Genomic DNA, 25,215 nt, shown 5'->3' on the forward strand with positions numbered 1-25,215 from the left:
GAGTTTTATTCAGCCATAAAGAATGAAATTACGTCATTTTAAGGAAAATGGATAAAACTTGAGGGCATTATGTTAAGTGAAATAAGCCAAACTCAGAAAGTCAAGGGATGTGTTTTCTTTCATATGTGGAAGCAAAAGAGGAAAGAGGGTCTCTTGAAAAATCTAAGGGAGACCAGTAGAGTAGAGGAAAGGAACCAGTTGGAGGGAGAAGGGAAAAGGAAAGGAAAATACATGGGAATGATACCAACCAAATTATTGTCATGTCACCTGCATGTAAGATCCTCCTGCCTCAGCCTCCTGAGTTGCTGGTATTACAGGCGTCTGCCACTGCATCCAGCTGTGTTCTCTTTCTTGTAGATGTGATGCCTGAGTTGCTCTATTGCATGGCCTATCACAAGACTGTCCGCTGCTTCTTGCCAGGTCACCTTTTTGGCTTTTACAGCTTCTGGGAACTCCTTCCCAAGTCAGCATTTGAACAGCACATGCTGTGTAGGGTCTTGCTCACCTGTTCAGAGTCCAGCTGTCTCTGGGCAATTGGTTTTCTTTTTTCTTTTTTTTCTTTTTTTTTTTTTTTGTGGTGCTGGGGATCGAACCCAGGGCCTTGTGCTTGCGAGGCAAGAACTCTACTGACTGAGCTATCTCCCCGGCCCGTGGCAATTGGTTTTCTGATATCAAAGTGAGTTGCTACTCACTTGATGAACTCCACGGCAATAGTTGGCAGCCCATACTTGTCATGGTCCTCTCAGTTGCTGATGTAGATGTGAAGAAACAGTGTGGCAACTGGTTGTGAAAGGATGCAAAGCATGGCCTTGATATACTATAAATGTAAATTTCCAAGTGATTACTGCCATGCTATCTGGCATTCAAAGCCAATTGTTTCCTATAGCCAAGAAGTAAGAAAATGATCCCTTTTGGGTACTGCAATTTTCTGGACTTTACAGAACCAAACAAGATGTCAGCCCTGTGGCTAGCATTTACATTTACCATTTCTGCCGAATTCTAAGACCAGGCAGAACTTGCAGCTCAAATGATGTACTTTGGCAGCTGTGTTTCTCTTCCTGGACCTCATCTCCAAGCCACTTTGTACCTGCCCCAACATTTCCTGGTGATTTTAAAATCTGTTTTGATGTTCTGAAAGGGTTTCAGAATACTAACTTACTAGCAATGGCTTGTTCTTCCTGGTTCTGTAAATCCTTATTTTTTATAAATTGAGAAAATTTGCTGCTATTCTCACTTTAATTCTTGCTTTTTCTCCATTTCTTCTACTCTTTCTTTATCATACTCTGCGTGGATTTATATTAGACCTTCCAAATCTCTTAATGTTTGTCCCACATTTTGCAACCCTTCTGAGTATTGTATTTTAGGTCATTTTTTTCAGATTTATCTGCCAAATTATTGATTCTGTCTTCAACTGTCTCTAATTGCTGCTTAACCTCATTAATATTTTTATATGCTGTTTCATTTTCCTCCCCTATGAATCCATATTTTCACTCCCCGAAATCTTTTGTGGGCTAGATAAGCTTTGGGTTTGCATAGCTGCCCGTGTTTCTGTATCTGACAGATCTCCTATCTGTAATCCATAGGATTCTAAATGCATCGTGGAAGATTTCTGCCCCTCAGGAATAGTGCTGCCATTGTACACGTGGTGATCTTTGTGAACTCATCATTTACCCTATAGGCGGAACATCTGAGGGCTTAAACTGAGGATTGGAGAAGTTTACGTTCAGAGATTTGCTTATGTTTCTGACAGTAACAAGGGGATGCAGGCAATCTTGGACCACGTCAATGACCTTGTCCCCACCCTTTGTATCCTCCTTGCTCTCTCTCTCGAGGACCTCAGTTCTTGGTGTGGTCCCAAACTTGCATTCCTCACTCCGAGGTTGGCCCAAAGCTCAGCAGAATCCTGGTAAAACTCTGCAATCACCATTCACTCTCTGCTAGATGAGGATTGATCCTTTTTGCCCATTCTCTTTCTCTTTTTTCTTATCTCTTATCTTTTTCTTGTGGAAATGGTGATATCTCAAATAACAGGTCCCACCAGGCTTTGCTTTTCTTAGCAGGAGTTTCTTGGAGCTCACAGTTGCACATAGCAGAGGAAGAGGTTTGCCTTGCTCCCCTTTCTCATCTCTGACACGGGTGTATGGGCCTGGGGCAGAAACCAGGCCCCAGCACAGGAAAAAATAACAGCAGCTCAATCTCACCACCTGGTGAGGCTTGACATTAAGATATGTTGCTACTTAGAAATGAGTGTCTGATGGGATTGGGCTGAATTTGTGAAGTGATACTTCTGAGGATCTCTAAGCGTTTTGGACTCTTCATTCAGCCTTAGAATGGGACTCTTGCCTTGGGTCTTGTGCCCAGTTCGACAGTCTGTCTGGAACCTTATGTAGTATCCCAGAGTTATTTCAGGATTACAATATTGGCTCCAAACCCTTGCTACTTGACAAGGTTTCTGCCATGCTTGGTGCTTTATTCAGCTTTTTCATTACTGCAACCAAAGACCTGATGAGAACAACTTCAGAGGAAGAAAAGTTTATTTGGGGCTCACAGTTTCAGAGGCCTCAGTCCATATGACAGACTCCATTGCTCTGGGCCTGAAGTGAGACAGAACACTATGGTAGAGAGTGTGGAGGAGGACAGCAGCTTAGGACATGGCAATTAGGAAGCAGAGAGAGAGAGAGAGAGAGAGAGAGAGAGCAAGAGAGCTGTTTGCTTACCAGGGACAAAATATAAACCCCAAAGGCATGCCCCTAATTACCTACTTCCTACAAACACAACCTACCTGCCTACACTTACCACTCAGTTAATCCATTCAAAGGGATTAATGTACTGATTAGGTTAAGTTTCTCATAACCCATTCATTTCACCTCTAAATTTTCCTGCATTATCTCATACATGAGTTGTTTGGGGATGCCTCATATCTAAACCATAACACTTGGGTCTTGTAGACTTCCTCCCTCCGTAATGGAACTCTAATCCCTACAAACTCTAATTATTCTCTATAGATTGACAGATCTCTTGGAATCATAATGTGTCTTACTTGTTTTTTTCAACATCCTTACCTGACCACCTGGAATTTTACATTTCCTATGCTTACTCAAGAGAGAGGACTTTCCTGGTTTCAGTACTTTTCTGAATTACATTTATCATGATTTCCTTTTTTTTGTCATGCATAGACACTGGATGGTACATGCATAAGACCTCCAAGGTGTCCTTAATTGCTCTGTTTCTGTAGCTAAGACCATGCCTCTATCTCATCCAGGCCTGGCTCATTTCCCCAGCCTTCTGCTACTTCCCCCTACTTCAACCCTGAGACTCAAGACTCACCACAAATGTCACCTCCTTCATGAAGCTTCATGAAAGTGTCTATCTTAGTCCATTTTCTGTTGCAATAACTGAATACCACAAGGTGGGTAATTTATGAAGAATAGAGGTTTAGTTCCTGGAAGTTCAATATCAATGTGCTGGCATCTGGTGAAGGCCTTTTTGCTGTATTATAATATGGCAGAGCTGAGCAAATGTGCCAGCTCAAGTCTCTCTTCTCTTCTTATAAAGACGTTAAAGCCATCATGGGTAACTGTCATGACCTTTTCTAATCCAAATGACCTCCCAAAGGCCCCAACTCTATGCACCATCAACATGTGAATTTGGAGATTTTTCTATCACAGGAACTTTTGGGAGATACATTCAAATCCTAGCAACATCCCTGATCTTTCTCTTAACTGGTTGAGTGTTTCTCTATCTGCGAGCCACATAGCCCATGGGATCCCTTGTTTTCATTAAATTTATTTCACATTTCTATAATCCTGTAATTTTTTCAACTTTCTCATGAGACTCCAAATTCCTTGAGGGAGCTGTCTCCCTTCTTGAACTCTCAAGGCTGGTTATCAACAAGTGAACTTTATTAAAAAATAAAATACTTTGCATTGTTACTATCATTATCATTTCCATAATCATGTCCCTCATACACAATGGGGATTAATAGCTCAGTGAACACAGATGCAATTATTTAGACCTTCCTGTTAAGCAAGTTCTCTTCCTGAAGCAAAGAGACCAAGGTATCTTGGGTTAGGAGAAAATTAAGAAGGAAATGGGCTTTGAGTTTGGGAGGCTGGAATTCAAAGAGAGACAGTGTTGAGTTTCTGGTGTAAGAGAAAGCATCTGTGCTGTGAGCTGATACCAACAGCACACTAAATGATAGTAATAAAGCAAAGGCCAGACACATGAGCTGACACTTGTAACTCAAAGACGTTTTTGCAGCCTAGCTAAGGAATCATGCTATCTTTGCCTTCATTATGAAGCAACTGTTGCTCCTGAAAAGCCCCCAAGCTTTTACTTCTTTTATGCTCCTTTAGAAGGAATATTTATTATTGCTGTCTCCTTGTGTTTATCTGTTGGGATTATTATCCCACATGACTCTGCCTCCAGAGTAAACTACCCTTTGGAGAGTATAAATTATGCCAGATCCTCAGGAATAGAAATAGGACCCCAGCATAGACTCAGTAACTGGTTCTTCAGTGAAATTAGAAGTTAGTCTCGTGGCATAAGCTTGGCCATTTCTATACTCTTTGAATTTTATAAGTTATTTCCCCTGCAAAAAAATTTCTCTCCTTAACAGGATTATTTAAAAAAATAAAGAACACCCCCAAATCCTCTGGGAAGCCCCTTTTTCTCACTACAGTGACTGGCTCCACTTAGTGTGGGCTCAGTAATAGTCAAATTTTCTGTGCCCAGTTAATAAAAGACCCACATACATTCTTGCTGCTTTTGTGAGTTATGCAGGAAGAAAATAGTCAAATGATATAGTCTAGGAAGGGAGCAGGTCAACTAATCTGTGACTTAGGAAGCCATGGGAATGATCAAGGAACCCAATTAAAATATAAGCATGGGAAATCTGCCAGAGACCCACACATTCCTCTGTACACAGGGTGGTTGTTGGTCTCCTTATCTCCTAATCCCCCACTACACTGACCAGAGTTGGTTAGAAATCAGTGGAAAAGAATACATGCTATTTCCTCTCAGGGCTGCCTGAGAAGGTAGATCACAAATATGGGAACCTAATTAGATCTGTTACTGGGATGGCCCCATAGGAGACACTGTAGCCAAACAGATTGTGCAAGTCATTGCTGTGGTCTGAATGTTTGTGTTCCTATCAAGAATCATATGTTAAAAATTGTTACCCCAATGTGATGGTTATCAGGATATGATAGGTCATGAGGCTTTTGGGGAGTGGTTAGGTCATGAAGGTGGAGCCCTTATAAATATGACTGGTACTCTTATAAAAGAAGACCAGAGAGCTGCCTTACCCTTTCCACCATGTGAATTCATAGCTAGAAGTCACCATTGATGAACCAGAAAATGGGACCTCAGCAGACACCAAATTTACTAGTACTGCGATCTTGGACATCCCAGCTTCCAGAACTGTAAGAAATAAACTTTTGTTGTTTATAAGTCACTCAGTTTATGGTATTCTGTTAGACAGCTGGAATGGACTAAGTCATAGTTCTTGAAGGGAAGTGCATGATATTAACAAATAGGAGAAGGTCGACATAAAAACTCTAGTAGTACACTTTGAGAATATGACCCCAGGGAGTTCCAGGATCATGTTTAAAAATTAAATGTGAAATGTAGAGTAATTTATAGACTCAGAGGCTACAATAGCCATGATCCCAAGAAGCCTGGCTACTGCTCAATATGTCAGCACACCTTAGCATCAACCACATGGTGCTGGTTCTGCAAGATTGCAGGATATGGAGTTAAGGGGTCATGGAAGCTTCCACCAAGATTTCAAAGGAAGGCTTGGGAAGCTAGGGAAAGTGCAGCATGGTCAGAGTCCCTGTGGGCTGCCCCTGATAGGGTAATGCATGGAAATGTAAGGGGTAGGCCAAAGCTGCAGTGGAGACCCCCCAAGATAAAGAAATGCCAGTAACATGGCAAATCTGCTGAGAAAGGCTCCAAGAATCAAGCAAAGACAAGCCAAGAGAAAGACCATATGACTGAACCAGCAAGCCCATCGAAGCAGAACTATACAGCTCTTGGAAGGAAACATCATGATGCCCTGTGACCCATGTTTTAGTCATCTTTTTACTGCTGTGTGACCATAAGTCCTCACAAGAACGATTAGAGAAGAAAAAACTTATTTGGGGGCTCACAGTTTCAGAGGTCTCAGTCCATGGATGGCCCACTCCATCTTCTGGGCCAGAGGTGAAGAAGAACATCATGGCAGAAGAGTGTGGCAGAGAGAAAGAGAAAGAGAGAGAGAGAGAGAGAGAGAGAGAGAGAGAGAGAGAGAGAGAGAGAGAGCGCACAAGTGAGAGAGGGCTCTGCTCAAAAGATAAAATATATACCCCCAAATCATACCCCCAATGACCCACCTCCTCCAGCCACACCCTACCTGCCTATAGAGAATTAATGCACTGATTAAGTTAAGATTCTCATAACCCAATCTTTTTACCTCCAAACTCTTTTGCATTGTCTCTCATATAAGCTTTCTAGGGGACACCTAATATCTAAACCAAAACACCTCACTTGCTGGACATGGAACTACAAATCTTGTTTGCCCAGCGGGATTTCAATCTTGCTTTGGTCTTATCCCTCCTTTCTGTTCCCCTCTTTCTCCCTTGTGGAATGAAAATATTTACTCTATGCATTATTTGTTGGATATATGTGACTTGCTTTTGATCTTTATAGGAGAAAACATCCATGAGTTTGCCTTGAGTCTCATACGAGGTTTTGTACTTGATTTTTGGGAAATGCTGGGACTGTTAAGACTATTGGAACTATTGGACATGGACTAAATGTATTTTACATTGTGAAACAGGCATGAGCTTTTGGGGGCCAGGGGCTCCCCAAAATCTCATGTATCCCCCAACATCTCATGTGTGAGACAAGGCAAGAATGTTCAGGATGAAATGGTAGCCTAATCGATGGATTAATCTATTGATATGGATTAACTGAGTGGTAACCGGGTAGGTGGGTGTGGCAGGAGGAGGTGGTCACTGAGGGTATGACTTTGGGGTTTATATTTTGTCTTGGCTGAGAGGGGTTCTCTGCTTCCTGGTTGTCATGTGCTGAGCAGCTTTCCTCTGCCCTGCCCTTCTGCCACAATGTTCTGCTTCACTCTGGGCCAGGAGCTATGGAATCAGCCGACCATGAACTGAACGTCTGAAACTGTGAGCCAACATAGACCTTTCCTCCTCTACATTGCTCTTGTCAGGTCTCTGGTCATAGCGACACAATAGCTGATTAAAACAGTAGGGTCCAGGGTGTGAGGCACTGCAGAGTGCTGTCAGAGGCATGGCCTGCCTGGGCAGCGGGAGCAGGGCTGTGCATCATTGAACATAGACATGTGCTTTTTGCTCTGAAGGGGAGCAAGAAGGAAGGGCCATGACAGAAAGTGCCTTTCCAGAACTTCTGGATTTGCAGAAGTCACTCTTTTTCTGTGACTTCCCTTTATTTTTTTATTTTTTATTTTTAGCAATACAGTTTTACAGTTTGTCAAAGTCAGTATGTAGAAGAAAAAGATTTCTTTTTTAAAAAAATGGCTGCCAAGGCTGGGCATGGTGGCACATGCCTGTAATCCCAGTATAACTTAGGAGGCTGAGGCAGGGAGATTGTGAGTTCAAAGCCAACCTCAGCAACTTAGCAAGGCCCTAAGCAACTCAGCAAGACCCTGTCTCTAAATAAAATATAAAAAAGACTGGGGATGTGGCTCAGTGGTTAAGCACCCTTGGTTCAATCCTCAGTACCAAGGAAAGAAAGAAAATTGCTGCCAAGTGTTTCATGATGTGGACTTGAAGTGACTTACTTAAGCATACCATATGGCTGGACGTGCATGCATTTCCTTTTGGGGGGTTTTGATTTTGCCCTTTGTGCTGACCATCCTCATGGACCTGTGACTCTCAGATGTCTGCACTCCTAGCCAATGCCAGCAGGTTGCAATGACATTTCATTGTGTACTTCCTGCTGCCATTGTGCTGTCCTACCTGCACTGCATTAACATTTATGTATCACTATTCTATCTTCACCATTAATAAGAACATATTCTTATATAAATGTAATTTTTTTTTTTTTGCGGTGCTGGGGATTGAACCCAGGGCCTTGTGCTTGCAAGGCAAGCACTTTAGCAACTGAGCTATATCCCCCAGCTCTTAAATGTAAATTTTTAAAAAGAGTAAATTATATGCTCTCAAAAGTCTAATATATCATCTAATCCTCAAAAAAGATCCTGAAGTGGACTCACTGCAATTTCTGCACTGGGACCACCTTTTTAGCAAGCCAGGGGTTCTCTCCCCAGACAAGCGCTTCTCCAGTCCACTCTTTGTGCTAGTCCCAAACGGTGGCCCACGTGGCAGTGAGAGCCATTATCTTGAAATCATGCCATTTCTGCCAAAAATGTTCAATTTCTTTCCATTGTCAGAAATAAACATCTACACTTCTGACTATGGTCCAGAAAGTGTTATAAAACTGCCTGCTTCCCTGGTTTATCTCCACCAACTTTCCCTTCCCTCGCTCGCTATAAGTCAGACATGGTGGCCTTCTTTGATTTCCAAAACATGCCATCTTAGTTCATTTTGGATTGCTCATAACGGTACCTCAGTTTGAGTAATTTGTAAAGTATAGCAGTTCATTTAGCTCATGGTTCTGGAAGTGGAGAAGTTCAAGAGTGGGTAGCCACATCTGTTCAGCTTCTGGTGAAACTGAATTCAAGGCAGCAAGGGGAGGGGAAGCAGGATCACATGGAAGAGAAGCAATAGAGGACTGAGAAAGCCAAGTTCACTTTAGAGCACTCTGTTCTTTTGATAAGTAATCTAGTCCCAAGAAAGGAAGGACAAACTGACTAAAAAAAGACATTAATGATCTTGTGAAGGCACTGAGTTATGACCCAAAACACAGCCCACCTTCCAACATTGCCACAATAGTAATCAAATTTTAACATGGGGCTTTGGAGGAGGTATTTGAGTCCTCAAATACCTGGAACTTTGCAGTTAATATTTTCTCTTCCTGGAACAAGTTCCCCATAGAGCTCTACATATCTGGCTCCTTCTCCTTGCCTCAGTCGCAAATGCCTCTGGAGAGTCTTTTGCATCATACTGGCTGAGGAAGCCCCTCTTTATAATCCTTCTCTTGTCCTTTTCTGTACTTTATTTTCCTCACAGCAATCATCTGAAATGTTGTTTGTTCACATATGGTTTTCTGACTCTTTCCAGTAGACTGAAAGAAAAGATTTTTCATTGTCTTGTCGACTAATGTATCCCACATAGAAGATTTTTCATTATTGTTTGTGAATGAATGAAAGGATATAATGAGAGTATTCTGACTTCCATAGTAAACCTGTTTAAATGGTAAGTTAATCTACATTGGTATGACTGGTTCTTAGGGACTCTAGGTTGATTCTGCTCTGTTAGATTTAAATGATACATTTCATCATCTCTTCGGGTTTCGTAAGAGATTCTCCAACCTCTGCTTTTCTGGATCCTACTATGGCTTTGGTCCTTCACTTTCTCATGATTTATCAGAATTACAGACCGTGAGCCTAGGATTGTTGTTTCAGCACTCTGAGGCGAAATCCTCTGAGCCTCAACACTTGAACTGATTTAGTGTGACTAGAGGCACTTCTCTGTGGCTCTTCACTGAGTTGGGGCTTCTGTCCTGGCTCTTATCTCAAGCCTTCCACATCTGTAGTATGAGCTTTCAGGCTTTCAGGGCCACCAGAAAGTCTCTTCCCATTAAAGGCTCTTCCCTTAATGGTAGACATTTTCCAGAATTGACTGCAATGACCCTGGGTTTCCTTAAGCCCTCAAACAGCCTCGTCCTGGGAGGAAGTCAAGTATCCAGGACTTGGATTCTGGTTCCCTGGGTCTACAACCCACCCAGCCTCGCCCCATGCTGTGATATGCCCAAGTCTTCATCTTTCCCATCTACATAATTGGTTCTGACTTTATAACCTGCCTAGCACCCAGCTCCTCGGGGCCAGGACCCCTATCTGTTCTCCATAACTCTTTTAGGGAGTGGAATCTATAGGCTGGACACCTGCTCAGGTTTCCCTGTGGCCAACTGCACATCCCCGCATTGCCCATGTCAGGCACTCTGCCTTCAGAGCATCCTCCTGTCTGGGGACTTCCCTGCTTGGATCACTGCCTAGTGCCTGTCACCATCCTCTCCAGATGTCATGTGCCATCTTCCTGAAATGGCTCTTTCTCATTATCTGCTACTTTCTCATTATCTGCTAGCCCTCAAAGGGGCTAGTGAGAACAGACATGGGTCCTGGCTCAGAGGAGCTGGGTACTGGGAAGGTTATACAGTCAGGTCCATTTATATAGATGGAAAAGCTGAGAACTTAAGTCATATCACCAGCACATGCCAGAGCTGGAATGCAAACTCAGGTCCCCAAACCTAGGCCTCGTCTGTGAGACCCGTTGTTTAGAATGTCCTGCAGCCTAACTTCAGTTCTGATAGCTGCCACCTTTGGTAGAGGATCTGGTGACAGGGAATGAGCAATGAGACTTTGACAAAGGACAGGGGATTTCATCATCAGTCATCACTACTGAAAGACTTTATTGATTGTTTTATTGATTGGTGTGTGCAACGCTATACTCAGTGCTATACGAAGTCATCCAATCGAGCCCTGACAACTGCCCCTAAAATTTGTAGTACAATTCAAGATACCAAATCAGTTTCCTAATGGTGCTTTTCCCCATGTGATCCAAGCTGGTTTCCTTTAGCTTTGTCTTATTTCTTTTGGGCTGGGGGAAATTAGAGTCAGACAAATTGTTTTTAAAAAACAGCCGTCAAGAAACAACTTTCAACCCACTGCTGCTCTGTCCCTGCTGCCTATCAGAGACAGAGCCTGACATGGTTGTAGGGTCTGACAGATTTTCTCTGTGAGATACTTCATGTTGCAAAGCTTATTAGCCATGTTTCTGATTAACTAATTGTCTGGCACCCTGTAAGATTTCATTCTGGTCTTTGTATTGATCAAAAGAGCAAAGCAAAGTCAGAAGGCACAGATCTAACCCTAAGATTTGCAATAAATGAGGCTCAGTGAGAATCTCTGTGGGCGTGCATCATGATACTTAGGACGGAGGGTTGAAGCACCTGTCAGTTTGAGTAAAAGGGATACTCTGGAGTCATTTCCCATGGCCAAAGACTGGCACAACAGCCAGCACAAGTACTCCTATGTGGTGTCAATGGGCAAAGTCCTAGGAAGAGGATGGAGAGCCATCTCTGGCTCTTTCCCAATTCCTTCCTTGGAGAAGTGCCCCTTGGAGGAGTCTTCTCATTTTATATGATATGAAGGGAAACTCATGAGGTCCATTGAATCCAACTTTCCCGTTTTATTGATGGGAAAAGTGAGGCCTAAAAAGGGAAGTAGCCTCAAAGTCAGCACACTTCGGACAACAGTTTGGTCCTACTGAGTGTAGGCTCATACTTATCTACCACCTTGAACTGCCCATTTTCTACTCCATCTACGTCCTTTTGCCTGTTTTTTTTTTTGTTTGTTTGGTTTTTTTTTGTTTTGTTTTGTTTTTTTGTTTTTTTTTTTTTGTGGACAATGGGCCACGACACCCAGTAGGGAAGCAGAGGATGAAAGAAGCCATTTTAAAATCTCTGAGGCCAAATGTGTATCTCGAAGAAAGGGCTGGACATCATTGCCTTCTCTATGACTGGGTCCCCGGCAGAGCTTCCTTTCAAAGTATAAGGCAGACCCTGCAGGGTTAGGTTATGCCCATAGCCAGGGAAAATGCCCCTGATTGGATTAACAGGCATGGTTCATGGAACTGAATCCCATTTCCCCCACTTGAAAGCAAGCTTTTCAAAGCACAGAAAAACTGGTGATACAGGCCAGATGGGAGCTCCCAGGAGAAGGGGGAGGGGAGGAGAAGTTCCCTACTTGGCAAGAGGGACAGAGCAGGCACTGCCATCCCTCCCCCAGCCAATCTGGCCTCCCTTTGTGCTGGGCTGACAAGGGGCAGCTGGTGATGCTGGCAGTGAGATGGCAGAGGGAACTAGCTGAGTGCCAGGAGGGCAAAGACCAGCTTGGGGGATGGAGAGTGACACCTCAGAGCACCCCTCCCTCAGAGGCAGGTGCTGACCCCAGTCACCCTCCCTACTCTGTAAGCTGGTGCCCAGAGGACCTCTTCAGAGTTGCTCACAATATACCCGAAAGCCAGTAGCTCTTTTGCATTGGTACTCTGGCATCAGACTCCCTGGATTCAAATCCCAATGCTGCCCTTTCAGCCACACCACAGTGGATAAATCACTTCACCTCTCTCTGCCTCATTTCCTCACGTACAAAATAGAGATGATAATAAAGTGCCTACTTTACAGCATGACTCATGATTAAATGAATAAATAAAACAAAGTGTATCAGGAATTTATAAGTTAAGTAAGTGTATACTGTTATTCTGACCGCTATTTTATCTTTATTATTCTTTTCCATACAGGGAAAACTGAACATTTGACCTGAAGGGCTGAGAGATAGGGACTAAATTCTATCCCTGGAAATCCTGCCAGTGGCTGGAAATTCCATGAATTTCTTGGTTTTTCTATGACTTTTGGTTGTGGTGGTTGTTCTTAGCATTTGAGCTCCTGGATGATGAATTTGGTCACAGGAATTTCTTCTTCTTTTTTTTTTTTTTATTTTGGTTGTGGTGCTGGGGATTGAACCCAGGGCCTTGTGCATGCGAGGCAAGCACTCTACCAACTGAGCTATATCCCCAGCCCAGGAATCTATTCTTTAAGGAGTAACATGTTTTCTGAGTCTTGAGGACATCAGGATTCCAAAATCTAGAAAGTTCCTCTTTTGCTAGAGTAGTGAACTGATAAAAAGAAGCCCAACGGTCATTTCCTACCTGCTTGATCTTGATGAAGCTACTTCTAGCCTCAAGTTTGTGCCTCAGTTTCCTCAAGTGTGAGTTAAGAGAACTATTTGATCTACCTCATGAGATTGTTTTCTAGGTGACAAGAATGTATTTGAAATACTGCTTGCAAAAGTGCAAGATAGTGGGATTATTATTTTTCACAGATAAAGGGTTAGATCCCCATATTCCATATACACAAACTCTGTGGCTTCTGGCAAATTGCCTAACCTTTGTTAAGACTCTGTGTTCTCTTCTGTAAAGTGGGCATGATTAAACTCCCCTCACAGGCATATTTTGAGAACTGCAGGAAAGCTTGTATTGATAGTGCTCAGTATAACACCTGATATGTTGCAGTAGTAATTGAAAAAGATCGGTGTCTCCGCGCCCCACCAGTCCCTTAATACATATGCAAGCACACGGCAGGCATCTCTGAGAAAGAGAAGTCCAGCAGCATCCTCTGAAGAGAGAAGGTGGACGTTTGGGTGGTTTTGTTCTGTCTCCATCCAATGGTGCAGGTAGTCATTTCTATTGCAGAAGCTCCTTGTTATATTTTACCTGGGGGAAATAACAAAGCTTTGCTCTCTTCCTTTCTCTGGCTTTTTCTGTCTTATTAGTTTGATTTCTCTCTAAATCCTCTAGGTAAAAAAATTGCCTGGTTCTTTTATGTCAGCAGTTGGAGTTGGCCATTGCTGCCTTTAGGGTTCTTACCTCCTGGAGGGAAGAGGTCGGACCTCTGCTATTACCAAAAGGTGCCCATGCTTGACTTGACTCCAGGAGAGGAGTGGGAAGGAGAAATTGCCACTAATTACAGACATGTAGTTTGGAAAGAGTCACTTCTTCACCCTAGATCTGGCTTCCTTGCTGGGGATGAAAGGTGGGTATTGTGGGGGAGTCTGAAAGGATATTTTGGGTGGGAGTGAGGGAAAATGCCAAACATTCATTGGCCTCATTCCATGGACCTGGGTTCCTATTAGTGGTAGAATGAAAATTAAAACCTCAGTTCTCTATTTATACAAAATGTATTCTTTGGATAATTTGATAGATACTCTGTTTCCTTTCAGTGGGCAAATAGGAGTCCTGTATCCCTCCTGTAGACTAGACTGACAGACACAGAGGCCAGGGAGTCAGGTCTTGGAGGCGACAATTGAGAATGTCATTTTCTTGGCTCCATTTCTTATTTAATTGGACATTAATTAACAACTGATCCACAACAGCCCAGAAAGAGAAAGGTTCCCAGCCCCCACTGTGTCCCATAAAGTGTGTTCTAGTACAAAATATGCCTGTATTCCCCTCAGACTGAAATGGCCTCAGGGAAGCTGGTCATTGTTCATTTTGTTCTTGGATTAATTTAGCCTCTTACTCCATAACACTTTGGAACTTCAGTTTTTTAAAATTTTCAAAATGAGGATAGTTGTGTTTCAAATAGTTGCGTAGCTTAGACAAAGATGTAGTTAGATAATGCATAGAAATAACAGAACAGTGCTTGATAGTTAACTTTTACTTAAAGGAAGCTTTTTATTATATGAATGATCAATATCCTTTTTGCTAATTTCTGAGTTCGCTCAAAAGTATCCACTCCTGAGAATACTTCTGAGTTTTCTCAGTGACCATTACTCATTTCCTCTCAGCTCTGGGGGAGTGAAACCGTGGTTGGGGAGACTATAATAGGTTTCATACTACATGGAAAGGGAACAAAGAGAAGAATGAGTTTCTGCATGCTGGGTCTCATTGAGCTATGTGCCATGACTACCCTCTTATCACTATGATCACACTTCATAATACTTTCTAGAGTTTGGGAGTTTTTACCCTGTGCCAGGGGTTTGAGTCCATGATTTTTTTATCATGTTATTATGTTGATTTTACAAATGAGAGAACTGAGGTTTAACAGGTTAAGCCACTTGCCCAATATTCAAGAGCTAGTGAGAAATACAGATGAGAATAATACCTAGCAAGGTCTATTTTAAATGCCCATGGTCTTAACCAGCTCAAGTCATCTGAAAAATTTCCCTGGGTCAAAATAGGGAAGAAACAACTGTATTTTCATGATGGAATGCATCTGTCAAGCAAGATAGTTAGATTAAAGGAACTATTCTCCTGTTCTCCATACCAAGCAGGAACTCAGGGAAGAAGGGACCAAAGGTGACATGTTAACCTCTGATATCAGAGTACATCTATCTGATGAGATCCTAGACCTAGAAATAGGGCCAAATGCCTACGATGGGTTAATACTAATCTCCTCACCAAAACTGAGCAGTCACATGGATTGGTTATATATCTAGGGGGTGGTATAGTATTCCCTAAATTTGTGTCTTAGATCATTAATTCTCTGAGATGGATTTTCTGATTGAATGAATTTTAAAACTGAGGCATAGTAATCCCTTTCTTGAAAATTCACAGTGCTTATGCACATAATAAAAGCTTTGACAAGGCTTACAATAAAAAAAAAAAAAAAAAACTAAACAAACCACAGTGAAACGTGGCTTATTTACATTGCTTAACTCATTATTTCCCAAACACACTGGCCATATAACCCTTTGTTGGAGTGCTAGTGCAATATTAGTATTGCAAGGACCTTGTGTTCCATGAAACGGATCAAGAAATATTTTGCCTAGAACAAAGATAAGAAGACTAGAGACTGCTGACATTCCAGCTTTATTAATGTGTGTGGGTCAATCATCTTCTTCTGGGCTGTAAAATGAGAAGTTGACCTTTAGCTTAAAGAATCTATGACTATGGCTACATCTACAGGACATAATGAGAGATTAAAACACATGGACTGGACTTATAGACTTTAAAATTAGATAAAATAAATACAAGTATGTTACAGCACAGCATAGTACCCAGTAGCATATAGTGTTTAATAAAATTTTTCTAAATGAAAGAGAATATGAAAAAGATGTAAGTACATTGAAATGAAATAAACTGCTACAACAAGATCTTAAGTATGAATGTGATTATGAGTGGTTGAAATGTATTAGGGATGCTTCCATGTAGATACAAATTTTTAAAAATTTAGAAAGAAAAGGAAGGTAATTAATATATTCACCACTTATTATGTGCCAGATAATTTACAGATATTACATTAATCTTGACAGAGTTATGTGGCTTAGATCCTGTGCTTAGGATCACACTTCTGGTAACTGGCAGTGAAGAGGTTATAACTAATATTCTGGCAGTTTTAATTTTAATTTCCCAGAATTTAGATCTCCCGTAGTGTTCTGTAGAGGTAGCCATAGTCATGGATTCCCTGAGACAGAAGGAGCCCTGGAAATCCCAGAGATCAACGCTTTCTAGAGGTCAACTTTCTCATTTTCAGCTCCATGTTCAACTTATTTTGTAAACTCTCAAAGATCAAAATTCATATTTGAAAAAAAAAAACTTTTCTTATTTTTACTGATGCATTTTAATTATACAAAATAGCAGGATGCATTGTGAAGCAGGGGCGTAGGCACATAGTGTAATTTGGTTGGTTCCATTCCCCAGTACCTCAGCTTTCCTTCCCCTCCTCCTCCCCCAAATCCCCATCTTCTGCTCTGCTGATCACCCTTCTGTTTTCATGAAAATCCCTTTCTTTCCCCTTTTCTTTCTAGCTTCCCCATGAGAGAAACTATATGACTTGACTTTCCCACCAAAAGTGTACACCTTTTCCCTGCATCTTCACCAGCATTTATTATTATTTGTATTCTTGATGACTGCCATTCTAACTGGAATAAGATGAAATCTCAGGGTAGTTTTGATTTGCATTTCCATAATTGCTAAGGATGTCAAACATTTTTTTCATATATTTATTGGCCATTTGTATTTCCCTTTTTAAGAAATGTCTGTTCAGTCATTTTGCCCATTTATTGATTAGGTTATTCTGTTTTTGTTTTTGTTTTGTTTTTTTAATTCTTTAGAAATTCTGGATGTTAATCTCCTGTTTTGTAGGCTCTCTCTTCACACTCTTGTTTCCTTTGCTGTGCAGAAGATTTTTAACTTGATGCTGCCCCATTTATTCTTGCTTTTATTTCCTGAGTTTCAGGAGTCTTTTTGAGGAAGTTGTGGCTTGTGCTATAAGTCGGAGCATTGTCCCTTTTTCTTCTAGCTGTAATAAAGTTTCTGGTCTAATCCCTAAGTCTTTGGTCCAAGAAAGGAAACTGTCCTTGATTTTTAGCATAACTCCAGGGGAAATTTCATCATCCTCTGAGTTGTTTCAGTGCACATAAAGGTGGAATAGGTGTCAAAACTTCCCCCAAAGACATCATACATGATTGTGAGCAAATCAGGGCTCACCTAGCAGGAAGGAGCTGTTGAAGGTCCTAAATACCCTGCAAAGCACTTGCAGAGTGGTCCAGTGACATTCCCGAGAGGGATGTGTGTGAGTAAGAAGATTCTTCCAGGGTAATAACATCTTCTCAGAAAAGGAAATTAACATTACCACCCACTCAGTGGTCTTCCAGTGAGAAAACCATTTTGATTTATGAGCCACCACTGCCAGGTAGTACTTTAGTGTAGGTGTAAAAAGCAAATAGGGAAAATTGTGGGTAATATGAAAATATTTGTGTCAAAGTGGTCAGAATGACAGGAAGGATGGAGAGAAGGGTAGAAAATAATAAACGGAAAATGGAGGTTTTATGAAGCAGATCTTGTTAGCTGGGTCTATGGAAGAGAGCAATGAAAAGGGATTTGTCATTTCTCTCTTTCAAGTCTTCAGAATGGTGGCGGGCAAAGCGACACCACTGTGCCTTTTCTGTTTGTCATTCTTCAGGGTTTCCTGGAAGAAGGGAGGTCTTTAGAAGTGGTTCTGGCAAGAGGCCAGTGTTAACTTGTGAACTGGCTGATTGTGTTTTCTTCATGGGCTCCTAGTGACATGGGGGCACTTGGCATGGAGACTGACAACTGAACCTCCTGGGCCACCTGATACCCAAGCCCAGACTAACCATTCTGTTTCAGGTGTGGGAACTTGGAAGCCCTGACAACAGGATCACACAGGTCTCCCCTTTTCTATTTAGTTGTGTGATCCTGGAAGACTCGGTAAGACCTCTCTGAGCTTTATTTTTCTCATCTGCAAAATGAGCGCTTCGAACCCAATAATTCCTTGAGTGCTACCCTGCTTTGCAGTACCATGATTTCGACACTGCCCAGTAGGGCGCCACCTCATCCTGAAGACCCCGCAGGTCACCTGTGGACTTATGCTGATCTGTGCCATCCATCTTCCCTACACCCTTTTCCATAGCTTCCCGTGAAATACAGTCATCTGGGTTCCATGTGGGCTAATATCTCCTCCTAGCCACAAGGCAGCGGAGCTTCTGGTGCCGGCTTCCACACTAAACTTGATGGTCTGATTTTTAAAGGAGCGGTTGGTTTTAAAGCAATTGTCTGGTTGTGTGTCCCCGAGTTACACTGCAGTGCTAAATGTTGGAGCGAGGCAATACCGGGAGAATCCAGGCGGGCAGGCTTCACCCAGAGAGGGAGGGTGAGGGGAGGAGAGAGAGGAGAGGGGGAATGCGAAGGGAGCCGGAGGGACCGACCGAGACTCGCGAGCTGGAGAAGCGAGAGGAAAGCAGAGGGAGAGTCGGGGACAACACGGAGAAACGCTGACGCGGAGGGAGGGGGCCGTGTATATATATAGAAAGAGGGAAAGCGATGCGGTAACACCTAGCCACCGAGACCGTGGGAGCCTCGCAGCCCACGGAGAGCGGGGGAGTCCCACTTTCTCCGCGCTAGCGGCCCCAATCCCGCCTGGGCGCAGACAGCCGTCCGGGCTCCGCTGGGATCCTAAGGTGTCCTGTGTGCCCTGCGCCCCGGAGCGCCAGTGCCGGAGCTGGGCTCCCCGCCCGCCCTGCACCTCTCGGGTTCGCGCGTCCAAAGGCTCCGCGCTTCTCTTCTCCTCCAGATGGGACTGGCTCTTCCCTGTTTGCAAAGCCAGGCCGGCGGGGAGATATGAGCAGTAGCCAGCAGCTGGTGTGCCCTGGACGTCACTGACCGCGGCGCGCCTGGATCGTGTGTCCACATGAGTGGCTCTCCCAGCAGACCCAGGTAAGAACTTCCTGACCCTCCCCAGTCCTCGGAGGAACACACCTGGATATATGGCTGATGATAAGGGATCCCTGTGAAACTGGAAGCAGTGGAAACATTGGGGGTGGGAGTGGGGGTGGGGTGCTATTTGTTCTCAACTGAATTTTCTTAGCGGAACATCAAAGTTATCAGAGGGCAAGGTAAAGCTATTAACATGGATTGTGGCCTGGCTGTGGTGTCCAACACCTCAGAGTCCCCAGGAAACCAGTGATAGATTACCTCCATCAATTTCCGGAGGTGGCCTAGCTGGCTTCTTCATTCAGTGCTGGTAATGTTCAGAGAACAAGTGGCGAGGATGCGGTTGAGGGCTTGAAGGTTGTGTCTGCTTCTTCCCGCCTTTCTCACAAAAGTCTGAACTGGGGGCACTAGTCTTCCTTGTTCTGGACAGCGCTTCCATTACTCCACCTGACTGCCCCCATGGATCTTTTGCATATCCCCCTTGCACTGTGGAAGTCGAAGACAGTGGCCGAAAGACAAAATGCACATCTTTGGGTTTATCTGAAGGTACCTGGTGAGATGAGGGAGAGACTCCACTTTTTCTAATATCCCCCATAGGTTGGAGGTGGAAGGTTTAGCAATGGAAGGGACTCCTGGTTTGGAGGTAGGAATGCATGGGGTAACAGGAATGCATGGAAGGGCAACTCTTATGGAGTAGATGAAGGAGTGAAAGGTGTGGTCATTAGAATGAAGTTGTTAGAACCCAGACAACTTGTTAGAATCCATTAATCAACCTCAAGCCTGGAGAAACTTCATTCCTCAAAAAGTTCCTCACTCAAGGTAATATAGGGACAAGCAGTTGATCACATGCACGCAGGCTCTGATTTTTGAATGACCTGAAGCAATTGTGAGAGACAACTCTACCCTAGGCCCAATATTGAAGAGGAGGAGAAGTGGGAGGATTGTACAAATCACATATGCATGGAAGATTCCTAGATTTTTCTGAGGAAATAATAATTTTTAAAAGACTTGTAAAAAATAAAAGAAGATGTTTTCATGACAGCAGCAGATGTAAAACTCCCACCATTCCAGGCAAAAACAAATTTGTGCAGGGAACTGAGTTAACTCCTTTGCCAATGCATACTTGGACACATCTCCAGCTGGTGGCTCTTCTGGAGGGCAGAGTCTTAGCTGAGGTTCTTTCTGTAAGTTTAGCACAATGAATATTGGAAATAAGTTGAAAATGCTACATTTCTACCCCTTAGTCCAAGGTCCCACTTTATCCCTAATCTGATATGGAGGTTCACTGTGGTGTAGTCAAAGTCACTCATACTTTCTAGTGTACCACTCCCCCCTTCTCTCTCTCTCTCTCTCTCTCTCTCTCTCTCTCTCTCTCTCTCTCTCTCTCTCTCTCTCTCTCTCACACACACACACACACACACACACACACATTTAATAGTATTTAGGAAATTAGATGACAATGTATAGGTATGTAGCCCTTTGTGAGCAATTCAGTTTTGTTCTCTGGCTGAAGTGAACACTTATTCCCTTTGTTCAAGGTACCTCCCACCTTTGTTCCTTATTTGAAGACCATGTCTCTTGCTCATACTGGATGTCTCTATCCATGCCCCCTTCACTGATTCTCAGAACGTTAGCTGCCTTTGATGATGTATGGTGAGATCACCAGTGTTTGCTTGAGGTCCTTCCCTTAGCTCATTTACTTGGTAACTTGTAAAAGGCAGAGAACTCTATTAGACATCATTGAAATTTGAGAGAACCAGAGTCTTTAAAGATCATGTGGAAGTTTTGGTTCCCCTTGTCCACATTCAAAGTTGTTTGGTCTTAAAGATTTGAGGCTAGGCTTTGATATTAGGATTGAAAAGAAACCATCATGGGCAACTAATCAATACCTAGTCAAACTGGGGTACTGTTGTAATATCTTAAATTGACATTGCCATCAAATGTGAGTGTTTTGTTTGGTGACTTGCTGTATTAAAGGATCGTAGATCTTAATTGAAATCATTTTTATAAGGAGATGACATTGATCCTTGCCACCACCTCCCATCCTTTGCTCTTGGATCATGGCTGCCATTTGATGTCCTTGCAGATGAACTCCCATCTCACACATCTGCCATTGGTAGACTTGTAACTGAAATCATCAGCCCCAGGGCTGCAGCTGTGCTCCAGAGATGTTTCCAGGGCTCTGCTCCCACTGGCTGCTGCTCTTGCACAGGTGGCTTGTAGTTTTTGGCTGTTTGTGGCTTTGGAGTGCTGTCTGCTACAAATTATTACCCCCCCCCCTTTTTTTTTTTTTTTTTGCTTTCCTTTGGGGGTGCTACCACAGTTTATAACCTGGTTTGGTCTTGATGGATCTTTCAGCTTGGTCAGAATCTTTTCTTTTTTCCTCTCCTGTTCCCTGTTGCGCCTGTGGATTGGCACATCAAGAACTGTATTTCTTTTTCAGAAATATATAAACACTATCATTCTTCAAATGGCAATAAATGCATTAGTTCCATAATTTGATCTAGTATCCTAATCTGTACAGAACAGAAATATTGCATGTATATTTTGGCTGTTAGATTCCATTTAGCTTTTATTTGATGTATGCAAAGCTCTGGCTTCTAAGGCATGCCCCATCTGCTTTGTACTTGCTGCATTTCACATCTGCACAATAATGGATGTTGCTAATAAGAGGTAGGAGGTATGAAAACAGCATTACGGCAGAGAAGGACAGGTTTTAGGAAATGGGATTCTGAGGAGGCACATGTTCTTAAGAGGGTCACCTTAATTTATTGAAGCCTCATTTAGTGTACGTGAAAATAGAGTGCATTAGATGGGGGAACACTTTGGCAGGAGACTCATGTACAGATCTATAAGATTGCCATAAAAATAGAAATCTAAGTTCTTTTATAGAATCAGTTGACATTGATGAATCTATGAGTTAATGGTTTGCTAACAACATTTTCTCATAGTCGTTCCTTATACCAACAGTGAAGTTTTATCTTCAGAGAGAAGAATATCACCTGTCATTCACAGGCACCACTGGCGAGGACCCTCTTCTAAGCATTTTGAGGGAGCTACACGGAGGTGGTTTTATTAGCTGCCAGAACGGTTTTGAAACAACCTGACTTCTTTGATTTGAAACCTGGTCAAATAGCGGGACCTTACTGAGATCTTTAAGAGACATGAAGTAGGTAGCATTTCTCCTCTCACCATCCCCATGAGCTTTGGAACCTCTGGTGAAGGAGAACTTTTTCTTTTCTGAGCCAGGGTTGTAACAGAGTTAATTTGAAGGTGGCTGTGGGCTTCAAGGATTGGAATGAGAGAATGCAACTTGAGCATTTATTTTTAAGAAAACCTTCATTAAAAAAAAAAAAAAAAAATGATCTGTTGAAAACCCAAGACCAGCGACGCACCACCTGTCTGCTCCCCCTCCCACCGTGGTTGCTGAGCTCAGTGATCCTAAACATATTTAGCTAGATGAGGGAGTATGAAAAAGACAGCTCCTACAGCTCATCTGCCATTTGATCTAATTGATCTCTGAAATTTCATCTTTATAGGCATTTTCAGTTTCTGGGGTTTGCAGGAGGGAGCAGAGAGGGGTGAGGGCAGAGGAGAGCAATTCCTAGAGAAGTTTGTGAGACCCCGCGGGCCAGGAGACAGCTGCCTCAGCAGGACAGAGAAGCCCAGGTGAGGATACTGGCGGTACAGGAGGAGAACAGGTTCCTAGAGCAGAGAAGACGAGGAATGACACCTGGAAATGATGAAGGAGAGGAGGGCGTGGCAGCAGGGAGAGAAACAAGCCAAGTGGGAGGAAAGAGAGGATGGGGCAAGAGGAAGATGCAGGGAGTATGTGCAAGAAAAGGGCACGGAGGGGAAAAGGGCAGAAGAAAAGAGGAAGCAGCACTTCGCTTGCAGGTTTTCTCTGCCTCTCCCCTGGCAGGAGACCATGAGGGAGCCAGCAGAACAGCGTGGTTTTTGTGCTTGGAAGGTTCCGCATTGATGCTGTCAAGTCTCAACCCCTCACGGCAGCGTGTTCTATTTTTACATTTGGCAGAAATGAAATTAAACAAATGACCCCGTGATGGTGTTTTTTCATGAAGATTTTATCCAGCACACCCACACAACCAGTGCCGGGTTGGCTGAATATTTAGCATAATATTCTATTTAATCAGATAAGAAGGCATCCTCCAGAGGGGGTGGCAGGCACCAAGCCTGGCCTTTGATAATGACCCATGAAGAACTGCTTTGGTGAGTGTGGTAGAAACCAGAAAGGAGCCTTGTTCCCTGGTTTGGTTGGCAGGAAGAATCCAGTGAAGGAGTCCTGCAGGAGCTTAGCATTTCCCCTCTCATTTTTTTTTTTTTTTTTTGGCTCTGGATTTGATTCCAGTCTTTGTGGGACTTCTTGGTCCAGTTCTCCATGGAGATCTGATTGGTGGCAAAAGATGACTTGCTTTGGCTGAACTTGCCTTCAGTGGAAACACTGCTTAGAATTTGGACACTCGCCCTATTTGTTGGCCTGACCAGGGCAGCTCATCTCTGCTGCTTCGACAGTGCTTAGACAGCAAGTGTAATGAGACCGTACATCTCGTACTTGGTGAGAACACAAAGCAGATAATATCTTATTGGTTTAGACATGGACTAACTCCCCTAAGTCCCAGGAGATCTAGTAGCAATTAAACGAATGCCCCTTTATATATAACCAATAATAGATGTTATGGAGGCCAGTGAATCAGTTAAGGTTGGTTGGGTAGATGGGCAAATGTAAGACTAAACAAAAGACTTGTCACTGCCTTGCACATGTTTGTGTATAATAGGATATTTGTGTGTTCTTCTTCCTTATGGTTGAAAGATTATATAATTCCCCTGTTATTAACCTCTAAACTGCTGTTCTGACACGTCCACCATCTAGATAGACTCAGCTGAATCCATTCTGACTTCAAAGGGAGCAATGGGTGGGACAGTTTAACTTAGAAATGAATGCTTCTTCCTGCTAGCTGGCCTTGCAGGGGCTGATCTTTCCTTTTGGCATTAAACAGTTTTACTAAGCCAGAGAATATTCCCTGCAGTTACTATAAAAAGGTATCTTCATCTCAAACGCAGGGAGCGATTGAGAGCATTGACATGAGCCACATGGATATGGTTTCAAGACTCAAGGAAATGAAGGATTGACAGTTCATTAAGGAAAAAGCAGAGGCCAATTTCCTCCCCAGCCCCACCTTTAAGCAGGCTTTCATTTGCATTTTTTTCTCAACGTTCTTTTTTCTTGGCTATCTGGTGGTTGCAATGTGTCTGGCATGGCTTTGAAATCAAGAAACCTTTTTATGTATGCATGTTGAGGAAGAAGGAAAAAGACAAGCCAGTTTAGGACTTCCTTTACTACTCCCAGGGGTGAAGCCTCTGTCTCGCAAGGGCTTAGAGTTGAGCACGTTTCCACAAGGTCAGCTGCACAAGTCCCTGGAGCAGGATACGAATGTCCCCACTGCTGCCTTGTCATATGTTCCCCCAGACTTCTATACTTGGGCCCCAATTCTCTTCATGCTCCAGTCTTTGTAAAGACAAAACTGCAAAATGAATTCCTGAACTTGTTTGGAAGTAGCGAACTTAAAGTCTTTATCCAAATTTCCCATACTCCTGGTGAGGATGACAGTTAGCCCTTTCAAGAGTATGGCCAATAAACAAAGAACCTCTGAACTCTTCATTATTATTATTTTATTAGGTATCTCTTATCTGAAATGTTTGGGACCAGAAGTGTTTTGAATTTTGAAATATTTGCTTATACGCAAATAAGATGCATTGGGTGGGAGACCTGACTCTAAGTAGGAAATCAATTTGTCATGTATGCCTTGTACACATAGCCTAAAAGTTATTTTACATGGTATTTTTAATGCACTTTTTTATTTTGTCAGTACTGGAGATTGAACCCAAAGTCTTGTGCAAATGCCTCTGTGACCCTTCGCCTGAGGTCAGGAGTAGAATTTTCCACTTTGTGGTGCCCCAAATTGAATATTGGAGTATTTCAGATTTCAGATTTTCACATTGGGAATGCTCAACCTGTATTATTAAAATATCATTTATATCATTGGTTATCACTTAACCTGTACCACTAAATGTTATTTGTCTCATGGGTTATTACATATAGAGCTCTTATACAGAATAAATGATTATTAATCACATTTTATAGTTGCAGAAACTAAGGCACAGAGATAGGATATCCAAGATCACATCGGCAGTAAGTGCTATATCCAGGACTTAAATCTATGTTCTATTTTTAAACACTATGATTTTCCACACCATGCTTTCTTTGTAGATTTCACCCTAAATTTTTAGCACCAACCCTTGTCACCATTTTTCTCAT

General features: G+C 42.8%; 1 protein-coding gene across 6 annotated transcripts in view; it reads left to right on the top strand.

The window, feature by feature from the left end:
* Positions 1 to 18,375: 18,375 nt before the first annotated feature.
* Positions 18,376 to 25,215, top strand: part of GRAMD1B (GRAM domain containing 1B) — a 245,247-nt gene continuing 238,407 nt past the window's right edge. For 3 of the 6 annotated variants that reach the window (XM_079104497.1, XM_079104496.1, XM_079104499.1), the window contains exon 1: positions 18,378 to 18,881. The gene's annotated coding sequence lies outside the window, so the exon portion shown is untranslated. Of the gene's footprint in view, positions 18,882 to 25,215 lie in introns of all 6 variants that reach the window. The other 3 variants (XM_079104494.1, XM_079104495.1, XM_079104498.1) reach the window with 3 other exon arrangements.

Source organism: Sciurus vulgaris (genome assembly GCF_902686455.1).
Source record: "Sciurus vulgaris genome assembly, chromosome: 11".
Lineage (NCBI taxonomy): Eukaryota > Metazoa > Chordata > Mammalia > Rodentia > Sciuridae > Sciurus > Sciurus vulgaris.